Below are 11902 nucleotides of genomic sequence, written 5' to 3' on the forward strand. Positions count from 1 at the left end.
AGAAGTGGAGAGATCTGGTGAGATGGGCATTTTTATTATCATCCCATATCTGAGCATCTTTGTGAGCGGTCTGATTGTAGAGATATTTTGGACTTGTAGCGGTGGACTATAGTAAATTCCTCTGAATTGTCCAACAATGCATGGCAGATCTCTTCAGTTATTCAATGCCTGTCCATTTGATGATGACTTGTTTCTTGACTAAACAGTGCTGGTGATGGACAACCCTCATAGCAGATATGTCTTATGCAAATTTAAAAGGTATGTTATAGTTTGTTGCTGACTGTTGCATATTATAGTTTTAGTGTTATTGTGAGCTGTAGCTTTTCTATATGGAAGTACATAACTATATAATGCCATGGTGAACCATAGGTCAGCCTTTCCTAGCTTACCTGCATATTGAAAGCAGTTTGCTGGTTGAGTTGTTTGCAATTTGTGGGTTGTAAGATGAAGATTGTGCTTGAGGGTGCAACTGTTTTCTGGGCTCTGTTACTGTAATGCGGGTGGTGCAGTTATCTAGGAAATAGCCATGTCTTCAGAAGTGCGTATGCTCCTGGGTGCTTCTAATGCTGGCTGGTAGAGAGCTCCAGATCTTGGTGGCCTCGTACTGAGAAAGCAGCGTCTCTCATGGATTTCTTGTGGTAAGGTGGTATGACGGTAAGTGGTGCAAGCTTGGGGTGCAGTGTTCTGTTTAGTTTATATACCTTGAATTTAACTTGTAGGTATAACAATCCTTTTCCTTGGGAGGCTCAGTGGAAAATGATGAGCTGTGCTTGTGGAGGAGAGGATTGGTTCACATAATATTAATAACTGTAACTGAGTTGTGTTTTTTTCCACATTTTGAATGTTCTAGTGATTACTTTGATGGCCTCTTCACAGTAAAATTATTAGATATATTGTATTAATTTTACAGAATTTTTTCCTGTAAGCATGTGTTTGGGGTATTAGTGTATTTAGGTAGGCAAGAAGAAACTGCTGCACTGGAAAAATTGTAAATACGAATACATGCTCTAAAAGCTTTGACAAGGGGCCTGGCGGTCATGCTGATTCATCAATTGCGGTATCTGATGCTGCGGTTTTGATCTCCCTGCTGCAGTGTCTTGAATGAAGAAAAGGTGGATGAAGCAGATAAACTGTAGGATGTGTGCAGCTTGTGGGTGGGCCCTAACGAGGTAAGGTGTGCACCAAATCTAATAAATACTGAAAAGGAGGTGCAGCACATATCTCGTATTCGGAGTTAACACTTGGAAAATGGAGAATTACTACACGTATGGATGCATGTAGGAGAGTTTTTCCACATGTTTCCCTTTGTACTTTTTTGGGAATTTTAGACCTGCCCAGATTTACGCGGGGTGAATTGCAGGGGTGGGAGGATATTACTACTCATCTCACAGTTGCAAATAAACAGGAGTTTGCGCAGGGATCAATACTTAATGGCCTTCTCTTAATCAGGGCTTTAGACTTTGTGCAGAATGAGAGCTGGAAAACCTGGTGACAAACCAAGGGGCATATCATCAAGAACGGTGTTAAAAATTATCACAAGTTTAGCGGCAGAAAACTGCTGCTAAAGTGGCGATAATGGGCTTGATAATTTGCCCTTGAGAATTCCAATAGAAGTCCATGTTCTGGTGTGAACATGAGCTTCTATTGGAATTCTCTACGGCATATTATCAAGCCCCTAATCGCCGCGTTAGCGGCAGTTTTCTGCTGGTAAGCCGGCGATAATTTTAACGCCGTCCTTGATAATATGCCTCAAAGTATTCCTACTAGACGAGCACCATGATTTAAAAAATGTTTAACTGATACTTATATCATTTTTTTTTCTAATACTACAGCTGCTACTAATATTTTGAGCACCATAGAACAGCCATTTCATGACATGTGGGTTTTCCGGCTCGATTATGTTAGCTTCTGTTGTGGCCTCAGATGGAGCCAGGCCTGCAAACCTCAGTTGGCCCTTGTTGCCTCCCCGTCAGCCTCGCGGGCTGCCAGCGGAGCCACGCCCCTCCGCGAGCAGCTGCAGTGGGACGTGATGGACAGGGAGCTGTGTTGTGATGCTGACCTAAGGTATTTAAGGCACGGATGTGTTTATTTGTTTCTTCTCTCATATTTCTCCCGGGTCTATTACTCGCTATGCCATCTCTCAGATCCTCTGCCAACGTCACTGCCCCAATACAAATATGAATTTGGTCTGGTGATCTATATGATAGAGTCTCTATAGTTCCAGTCATAATGCAGCCTTCTTGTTGTACGTAATTAAAAACGCCGGCGGGAAAGTTGAGTCAATGTTATGTAGACAGACTTAACCTGTGTACGATAATATTGGATTTCAGGCCTCAGTATGTGTGATTTTCAATTTACAGTATTGTATTTCTGTTTATAAAAAACGCCTTAGTTTACACAAATTGGGATCAAAGACGCGTGCGGTGTCTTTGAGTTTTATATTTCCTCATCAGAGCTTTCCAGGCGCTGGCGCAGGTTATTAAGGATGGCTGATCTGCACCGCAAAACACATACAGCAGCCAAGCTTTCATCCCCCCCCCCTAAATTTGATCAAGTTGAGGGTCAAGTTGCGGGAAGGTAGAGAGGCTCATCACCTGTCTTTGTGGTAATAATGCAAACCAGCATGTCCTGACGTAAAATAAAGCACACGTTCACCCCAACAGGTTTTTCAGTAGTGGACAACAGTTGCCATTGCCAAATTCAATGATATCGAGAGAATAAAATGCTGATTGAACTCGTGGGGTCTCGAACCTGTAACCACGAGGTCAAACTAAATGTCTGCAGGTGGTACATGTTCAGCCCCCTCCCTCCCCTCAGTCGAAAAGAAGGATTGCTGTTATAAATGACACTATAGAACTCACAGCAGTTTTCTGCCCTATAAGGGCCAGACAGGCATGATCCAATGATGTAACATAAGCTGAGAAAGCAAGAAGAAACAAACAATTTTTTTTTTTAAAAAACAAAAAATATGTTTTATTGCATGAAATCAGCCTTCTGAGAGAAGCCTCCTTTCAGGGGAGCGTGAAAGAAAGAACATATATTTGCACACGATGCAAGAAGTGCCTGGGAACAGGCATCCTCAACCCTTTAGCACCGCATCTGGATTTTATTGTTGGGGGCAGGCTCTAGGATGAATGTCTTGCAGCCATTTCATTGGCTGTCAGCTGATTGATTGCCAGAGGCACTGGGAGTCCATATTGGATTCTGGCAGTGTACAAATATTTGATATGAACATTCGGCGTGAAGGTGTGCTTTGGTTGTTTTTTTCTAGTTGTCAGAAGGGTGTTTAGCAGGGAAAGCAGGGAGGGCAATTCAGGGGAGATAGGCAGAGGATGGGACGGAGCTCAGCTTTTCCTGGAAGCTCATAGACCTGGTCACGGTTACAGAAGAACCCTCTGGTGACGCGGATAGTGTTGCACACAGGCCCTTGCGTCAGCCGGAATGAGGGAGGTGATTAACACTGGATGTGTCAAAAGTGGTCATTCCTTATGAAGGGAATTTAGTACTCCCCTTTGCCAATATCTACCTGAAACCAAGTCCCATAGAAATTGGCTTGGCTTGCCAGGAGAGGCTGAGCTGACGGAAGGCACTTGCGAACAGTGAAATGTTTTATTGGGTTATTCAAGGCTTGGTGAAGAAATCGGATGACTCGGACGTGACCTTCCTGTCTTTGGTCTCCACAGTCTTGACCAGGACAGTGCGCTTTGTCCTGGAGCTCTCCAGTGGGGCAGCATTCACAGTGTAGGCTCCACTCGAGAATGTATTGCCATATCCTGGTCCAAAGCCGCTGCCGCTGTATCCACCACTGCTGTATCCACCACCGTACCCGCTGCCGCCGTACCCGCTGCTCACTGAGTATCCGGAAGACTTTGTCTGAATGCTCAAGTACTGCATACCCAATTCCAACCTGTTCTCCTCTCCTTCCAGCAGCTTCCTGTAGGTGGCAATCTCAATGTCCAGGCTTCAGCCTCCAGCGCTCTCTCCTCTTCGTTACTTGTTGCTCGCCCTCCTTGCCTCGTCCAGCCCTCACCATGTCCGTCCGCATCACCCGGGTGTACAAGACCAGCTCCGTGGGCGTCCGGCCTGCGGTCAACTTCAGCAGCTTCTCGTACAGCGCCGGGGGTGCGGCCATCTCCTGGGCCACACCTCTCCCTTCACCCTGGGCTCCAGCTACAGGGGCGGCAAGTTCAGCCATGGCTACCGGACGGGCTACAGCTCGGGCAGCAGCAGAGGGGGCATCACGGCCTTCAGCATCAACCAGAGCCTGCTGGCCCCCCTGAACCTCGAGATCGACCCCCAGATCCAGCAGGTGCGGACCCAGGAGAAGGAGCAGATCAAGATCCTCAACAACAAGTTCGCGTCCATTGACAAGGTGAGGTTCTTGAAATAGCAGAGCAAGATGCTGGAGACTAAGTGGAACCTCCTCCAGAACCAGAAGACAACCCGCAGCAACATGACAGCATGTTCGAGGCCTACATTAACAACCTGCGGCGGCAGCTCGATAACCTGGGCCAAGAGAAGCATAAGCTGGAGGCAGAGCTGGGGAACATGCAGGGCATGGTGGAGGACTTCAAGAACAAGTATGAAGATGAAATTAACAAAAGGACAGAGATGGAGAATGAATTTGTTCTTATCAAAAAGGATCTCGACGAGGCCCACATGAACAAGGTGCAGCTGGAATCCCGACTTGAAGACCTGACCGATGAAATCAACTTCTTGCGACAGCTCTATGCGGAGGAGCTGAATAAACTCCAGTGGCAGATCTCAGACACCTCCGTCGTCCTCTCCATGGACAACGACCGCAAACTAGACCTGGACAGCATCATCGCCGAGGTCAAGGCGCAGTATGAGGAGATTGCCAACAAGAGCCGGGCTGACGCTGAAAGCATGTACCAAATTAAGTATCAGGAGCTGCAGACCTCCGCTGGCAGGTATGGCGATGACCTACGCAACACCAAGAATGAGATCGCAGAGATGAACCGCGTGATCAACCGGCTGCAGTCTGAAATTGATGCCCTTAAAAATCAGTGTGCCAACCTGGAGGCAGCCATCGCTGAGGCTGAGGAACGTGGAGAACTTGCTGTCAAAGATGTCAGGTCTAAACTGGGAGAGCTGGAGGCAGCCCTGAATAAGGCCAAACAGGACATGGCGTGCCAGCTTCGCGAGTACCAGGAGCTGATGAACTTTAAGAAACAAACAAAATTGACCTGGGATTGGTAGCAGTGTCATCATAAGTATTTTGGGGCCCTGGGACAAGACATATTTTGTGTGGCAAAGCCTTGAATTTTATTATTAATTTTCTGCTAATTGAAGCCCAAATTGTGAAAATTAACACTGAATTATCGTTAAACTAACAGAAACAGTGTTGCACAAAAACAGTTGAAAGTTGTGTTGCCTAGGGCTAAAAAATAATTTAGATGACACAGCGTAGAAAGACACAGAGTCAGTTGAGAAGTTAGACATAGAAGAGGAACAGAGGTTGCGAAAGAGAAATAGACAGATGTGAAACAGAGAGAAAGGTTGCTTTCCCCTGGAAAGTGGGGATCCTGGGCAAGTGCCCAATGTGCCCATTCCTTAAAACGTCCCTGCAAGAAAGAACTCTGCTACTATTGACATCCAGGTGCCCTCAAAGATTCCACAGGATCCACCAGGTGCCAATCCGTGTCAAAGGAAACCAGAATCTCAACAGGTAGATCAGACAACTCACCAGTGCAAGAGAGATTTTGAAAAGGGTGCCAGAGAGAGAAAGAGAGAAGACCTGTGAAGAATCCCACATCAAAATCAACAGAGGCGTGACATGAAATGAGGGTAGGAAATTACGTGAATCTTGTCAGAAAGAAATTAAATCAATTACCATGAGGTAGCTTCAAAGGATGGCACGGCCAACAATGTCAAAAATGGATGAAAGTTCCAGCAGGACTAAGGCTATGAAACCACTGCCATTAGATATTATCTTCTTGTCATCAACCATGGAAAACATTGTTGACTTAGTCCCCAAAGCGGCCAGTGGTCAGATTGAAACTCTTTGAGGACAGGGTCACACTGGCTCCTTTAAATATCTCTGGAACAGAATCAGTAGATCAAAATATGATTCAAATAGGGCACCACACTAGGAACAAGGCATTTAAGATCCCTGATTTAAGACTGGATATCGGTTTCACCACCTGCTCTGGAATGTGCATGAAAAACATTCCAAGTTTATCAAGTCCAATAGGCCTGGTACGAATGATAGCCCAGATGAGGTGATAGAAATTAGTTCTTGTAACGTTGTCAATTTTTGACAGAATTTTTGACAGAAGCTCGAAAAATTCAGAACTTAGCTTCGTTTGTAAACACAATCCTTATACTTCAAACTCTCCCTGACAGGCGTGTGATAAGTGGCTCTCCACTAAGACTCCATGAATTTAATATAAGACCTAAGCAAAGTCAAGTCGGTATAAAATCCGGGTACCAGTTTCTGCCTCACAAGTTTTTGACTTAAGCTTCAGAGAGACCAAAACATTTTTTTAAATCTTGTTTTTATTCAGAATTGCACAAAATGTTACATCACATGTTGTCTCACAAGGACAAGGAGCAATGAGAAAAGCAAGGAGCATCATATAACCCGGAATACTACCAAATCGGTCTCTACATTGAACCAGGTGTGATGCCGGCACTCCCTGGCCAGTAGCAACACGATAAAACACACTGCTATAATTGACTTGTGCTATTCCTTTCTGTAGCTGTATCTTCCCTGCTGCTCAGCCAGGATGAGTGTTAGAATGTCTAATGACCTCACGGAATGCTTGAGTGCTGGCTTGTGTGTGGAGTGTCAGTTGGTGGATGCAGGCTGAGCGGCAGGGAGGCTGCTCCTGTTGGGACTACATTTCCATCTAATTATCTTCTTTTAATGAACCTACCTTGTAACTAAGCTTCAATAAACCTATCTTGTTTTATATACCTCGACTTTAGACTTCCATTTTCCACATTTGGCGACGATTTGAAAAGAACCTACGCATTGAGGAAGGAAGGCTGTGGATACTCTGCTAAAGATACATGAACTGGAACTAAGAATCTCACTCTAGAAATCGAAACTTAGGAACTGGAACCCCAAGGAAAAGGTATCACTACGGAAAAGCTCTGGTCAGCCCAAACAGTATCCTTTGCAACCTGGACAGCCTGCAGCCCAGTGTGTTTGACCTTCTACTGTTGGTCTTTGTGCAGCTACTGTGGAGATTGCTGCCATACCAATGCCTTGGAGGAATTGCTTTGGCCCAGCAGTCTTTGCTACAGTTGTGGGATATGTTGCTAGTTTGGTTTGGTGCTCGGGAATTAGCAGCAGTTAACTGTTCTGGAAAACTGAGAGACACCCCTAGTGAGCCGTTTTGAAGTGAATGCTGAGGATAATGATTTGTTTACTCCTCGACACTCCAGAGGATAGCAGCGACGTGTGCTGGGAATTGGAAGCAGCGACCTGCGCTCTAAGGACAACCGACACCCCTGGTGAGCCGTTACTCTTATTTGAGGATGCTGAGGCTGGTGATGCCTCTGAAACTGCGGACTAAGGGAATGTGGATGTGTCCCACGTTTGAAGTGTTGGGTGACTTGGAGTATTACTCCCACTATAGTAGTCAATAGGATCTTTGGGTGAACGTCCGTGGAGCTATTGCCACGAGGATTGCTGCCAATGTCCTTGGGCACGTTTACTGAGGTACTGTGTATTGGACTTTAACTTTGATTGTTTCTTTCCGTGTCCAGAAATTGGGCAGTTTAACTGTCGCCTTGTTTTTCACAACAGTGCGCGAGCCGATTAATGCGCTTAACGCTTACCTGCTTCAAAGGATGCGAGGAACAGCTCTGTGGCCATTCCGACGTACTTGGGATCTTAGCTGCTTCTACGGTGCTCACAGACGTTTGTTCAGCACTAACATGCTGAGAGCCACCTGTGTAGTGTATGCTGCGTGCCGCCATTTTAGGATTGGCATTCCAGACCAGTTTCCTGCTGTTTCAAGCACACGCTTTGCCAACCACTCACCATTTTGTTAGTGCTATAAAGTTAATGGATTGTGTGGTAACAATGGGGGTTCTGGCTCCAACGCAGTAAGGCTGCGCCAATATAGGAATCAACAAGAAAATGCCAGTACTGCACTTCAATTTAATATTTTTCCAAATTGAGTGACAATCCTCAATTGTAAAGGACCAATCCTTTTAGTCTTGTGTTTGAATAGTTCTTTTTATTATTAGAACCTTATTTCTTTTATTTTTTATCTGTTTTTGTTACCTTGTATCACAACAAGAATGATATCACAAAAATGGAGATTTGGAAAGTAGATAACAAAAATACATACAATATGTCAAAGATTTTCACTACTCCACATTATATGTATAACATTACAAAAAAAGTGGACTCCATGAACATTCAAAAGACAACATTAAGTGGACTTGGAGACACAAACATAAAAAAACTGGACAAATAGACAACAAATTGACCGATAAACCTGTTTTGCAGCTAGTGTACACGCCCTGTAATGAATGAAGGTTTTTTAGAAGACAGGTGCGGGTACTAGTGGTTAGTAACAAATTGGTTTCCACTTATTTAAACATGATAGACCATCTAGTAATTCAGTTTTTGAATATGTAATCCTGGGAAGATTGGTCTATTAAAGAACACAATGGTGAAGAGAACAGGGGTCGACGCGTTTCGAATCCCTTATGTGTCAGGGATTCTCATCAGGACCGTGAAGAATCAATCTATAGGAGTGAATAAAAAACACTCTGTCAGTCATACTCAGAACACTCAACTTCGATCAGTCACACACACTATCTCTTAGATCATACCTGTATTTAAAGAATCAGAGGTCGGTCTCTCAACAGGGTGTCTAATCCGGTCACTGTAATATTAAGGATCCAATGGGTATAATTAGTATCAGTTGGCCAGTCCGCTGGTATAGTCATGTAAGTAATCATTCAGGGTACTTACATAAATGGGCGGTGTGACCGCGTGGTCAGAATGATTTCGATTATGTCGTACAATCCTGTGGTGAAATGAGAGGTTGGTTTTAGTAATCATAAGCATGGGCATATCGCAGTTGTACTCATTGTACAATCCTGTAGTGTAACAAGAGGTTGGTTTTTATAATCATAAGCATGGGCATATCGCAGTTGTGCTCATTGTGAAAAAACGGGTTCACTGAGCTGTCTCTCGCGTTAATTGGGGTGCCTGACTTCTACAATTTGCGCACTTGCGTCAAAACTCAATCCATGCCACAAAACCACAAAAAACTACGCTCCCCAGAATCCTTAGCACCAAGGTTGCAGGACTTATACAACCGGGTCAACCGGCATCCACACAAACACACCGCCTCACTGAACGGAGCCACGGAGGAGACTTGACTGGAGAGCACCGGTAAGAATTCTTGTGCTGAATGAATTCCGCTTTTCGAAAAACGAGCTTATACTTGCTTTTAAAAGAAACGGGCTTAGACTGCCATTTTATTTTTAAGAACCCGGTCAGACCCAAGGCTTCCTGCGCCGCAAGACTAAAACGGAGCCGCGTATGGAAGACACTTAACATAACAGCTACCGGTAAGAGCGTCAACCCTAACGGGACTTATTACATTAACATTTGACAAATCTGGGTTGCGATAATTACGAACAGAGTTGTCATTTCCTCCCGTGATTCACGAGGGTCCCCAGCCCGTGAACTCTCTCCAATTGAATGCCAAGTAACTCTAAGAAGTCAGGCACCCCAATTAACGCGAGAGACAGCTCAGTGAACCCGTTTTTTCACAATGAGCACAACTGCGATATGCCCATGCTTATGATTATAAAAACCAACCTCTTGTTACACTACAGGATTGTACAATGAGTACAACTGCGATATGCCCATGCTTATGATTACTAAAACCAACCTCTCATTTCACCACAGGATTGTACGACATAATCGAAATCATTCTGACCACGCGGTCACACCGCCCATTTATGTAAGTACCCTGAATGATTACTTACATGACTATACCAGCGGACTGGCCAACTGATACTAATTATACCCATTGGATCCTTAATATTACAGTGACCGGATTAGACACCCTGTTGAGAGACCGACCTCTGATTCTTTAAATACAGGTATGATCTAAGAGATAGTGTGTGTGACTGATCGAAGTTGAGTGTTCTGAGTATGACTGACAGAGTGTTTTTTATTCACTCCTATAGATTGATTCTTCACGGTCCTGATGAGAATCCCTGACACATAAGGGATTCGAAACGCGTCGACCCCTGTTCTCTTCACCATTGTGTTCTTTAATAGACCAATCTTCCCAGGATTACATATTCAAAAACTGAATTACTAGATGGTCTATCATGTTTAAATAAGTGGAAACCAATTTGTTACTAACCACTAGTACCCGCACCTGTCTTCTAAAAAACCTTCATTCATTACAGGGCGTGTACACTAGCTGCAAAACAGGTTTATCGGTCAATTTGTTGTCTATTTGTCCAGTTTTTTTATGTTTGTGTCTCCAAGTCCACTTAATGTTGTCTTTTGAATGTTCATGGAGTCCACTTTTTTTGTAATGTTATACATATAATGTGGAGTAGTGAAAATCTTTGACATATTGTATGTATTTTTGTTATCTACTTTCCAAATCTCCATTTTTGTGATATCATTCTTGTTGTGATACAAGGTAACAAAAACAGATAAAAAATAAAAGAAATAAGGTTCTAATAATAAAAAGAACTATTCAAACACAAGACTAAAAGGATTGGTCCTTTACAATTGAGGATTGTCACTCAATTTGGAAAAATATTAAATTGAAGTGCAGTACTGGCATTTTCTTGTTGATTCCATAAAGTTAATGGACACATCATTGTTTCGTAGCAGCAAAATGTTACAGGTACTCTCATCGGTTTCAGGGTCTGTCGTCTTCCTCCTTGGTTTGTGTGTTCCTTGAGGCAGCATTTTACTTCATCCTGGTCCTGTCATGGAGCGTATGGAAGCCTTGTTTCAACCATCAGCGATTCTCTTGCTTCATTGCGTGTACAATTTTCTTCATGGTAAAGCTCATGACCTTGCTCATTACTGTGTGCAAAGGTCCAATAGCTGCGTTTGGGTTAGTTACTGTTTAAAAGCTGGACGTTATGTGCTGAAAATACAGAATTACAGATGCATTTTGGACAAGGACCTCGGGTGAGAGATCGCTCACCGTAGTAAGAGACTTGTTCATTTCTGTGTATTACTGTGATACTGCTTTGTGAGGGTGGTTACAGGGTGGTGAAATTTGTTATTAGAGAGGTGTTGTGTCCCTATTATGTGTAGGTTGTGGTGCGGTAAGTGCTCTAGTTTTGGCTTGATAGCGAGGTGTGTTCCCTGTTGCGTGGAGTTTGTGGTGGGGTGGTTTAGCTGAGTGCTCTAGTTTAGTTTTTGGGGTGGTGTGCGAAGTTGTGGGAGCTGGGTACCCCAGTTCAGTTTTTTTAAAGGTTTTGGGAGCTAGGTGCCCCAGTTCTGGATCATAGGGAGACGGGTTCCCCTTTTACGTGGAGGTTGTGGGAGCTGTGTGCCCCAGTTCAGTTTTTAAGAGGTTTCAGGAGCTAAGTGCCCTAGTTCGGGATCATAGGGAGGTTTGTTTCCCTGTTACGTGGACATTGTGGGAGCTAAGTGCCCCAGTGCTGGATCATAGGGAGATGTGTCCCCTATTACATGGAGGTTGTGGGAGCTAAATGCCCTATTTCTGGATGTTTACCAGATTGTCGAGTTTGAGTGGTATGCCAATGAGTGGCATTAATGCTTATTTTAATTTTGCATAAGGGAGGGGGATGGGGTTAATCCCTATGTGTTTATTTTTGAGAATGCAATGTAAATATTTAGTTTTGAGAATGCATTGTATATATTGATGTTTCCGTTTCCTTCCTTTACTTCTGCTTTGTT

At 44.0% G+C, this 11902-nt stretch overlaps 1 pseudogene; it reads left to right on the forward strand.

Annotated features, from left to right (window-relative positions):
- Positions 1-4031: 4031 nt before the first annotated feature.
- LOC147732910 (keratin, type II cytoskeletal 8 pseudogene) lies at positions 4032-5220 on the forward strand (annotated as a pseudogene).
- Positions 5221-11902: the final 6682 nt, after the last annotated feature.

The sequence above is a fragment of the Lissotriton vulgaris genome, chromosome 2_1, assembly GCF_964263255.1.
Source record: "Lissotriton vulgaris chromosome 2_1, aLisVul1.2, whole genome shotgun sequence".
Classification (NCBI taxonomy): domain Eukaryota; kingdom Metazoa; phylum Chordata; class Amphibia; order Caudata; family Salamandridae; genus Lissotriton; species Lissotriton vulgaris.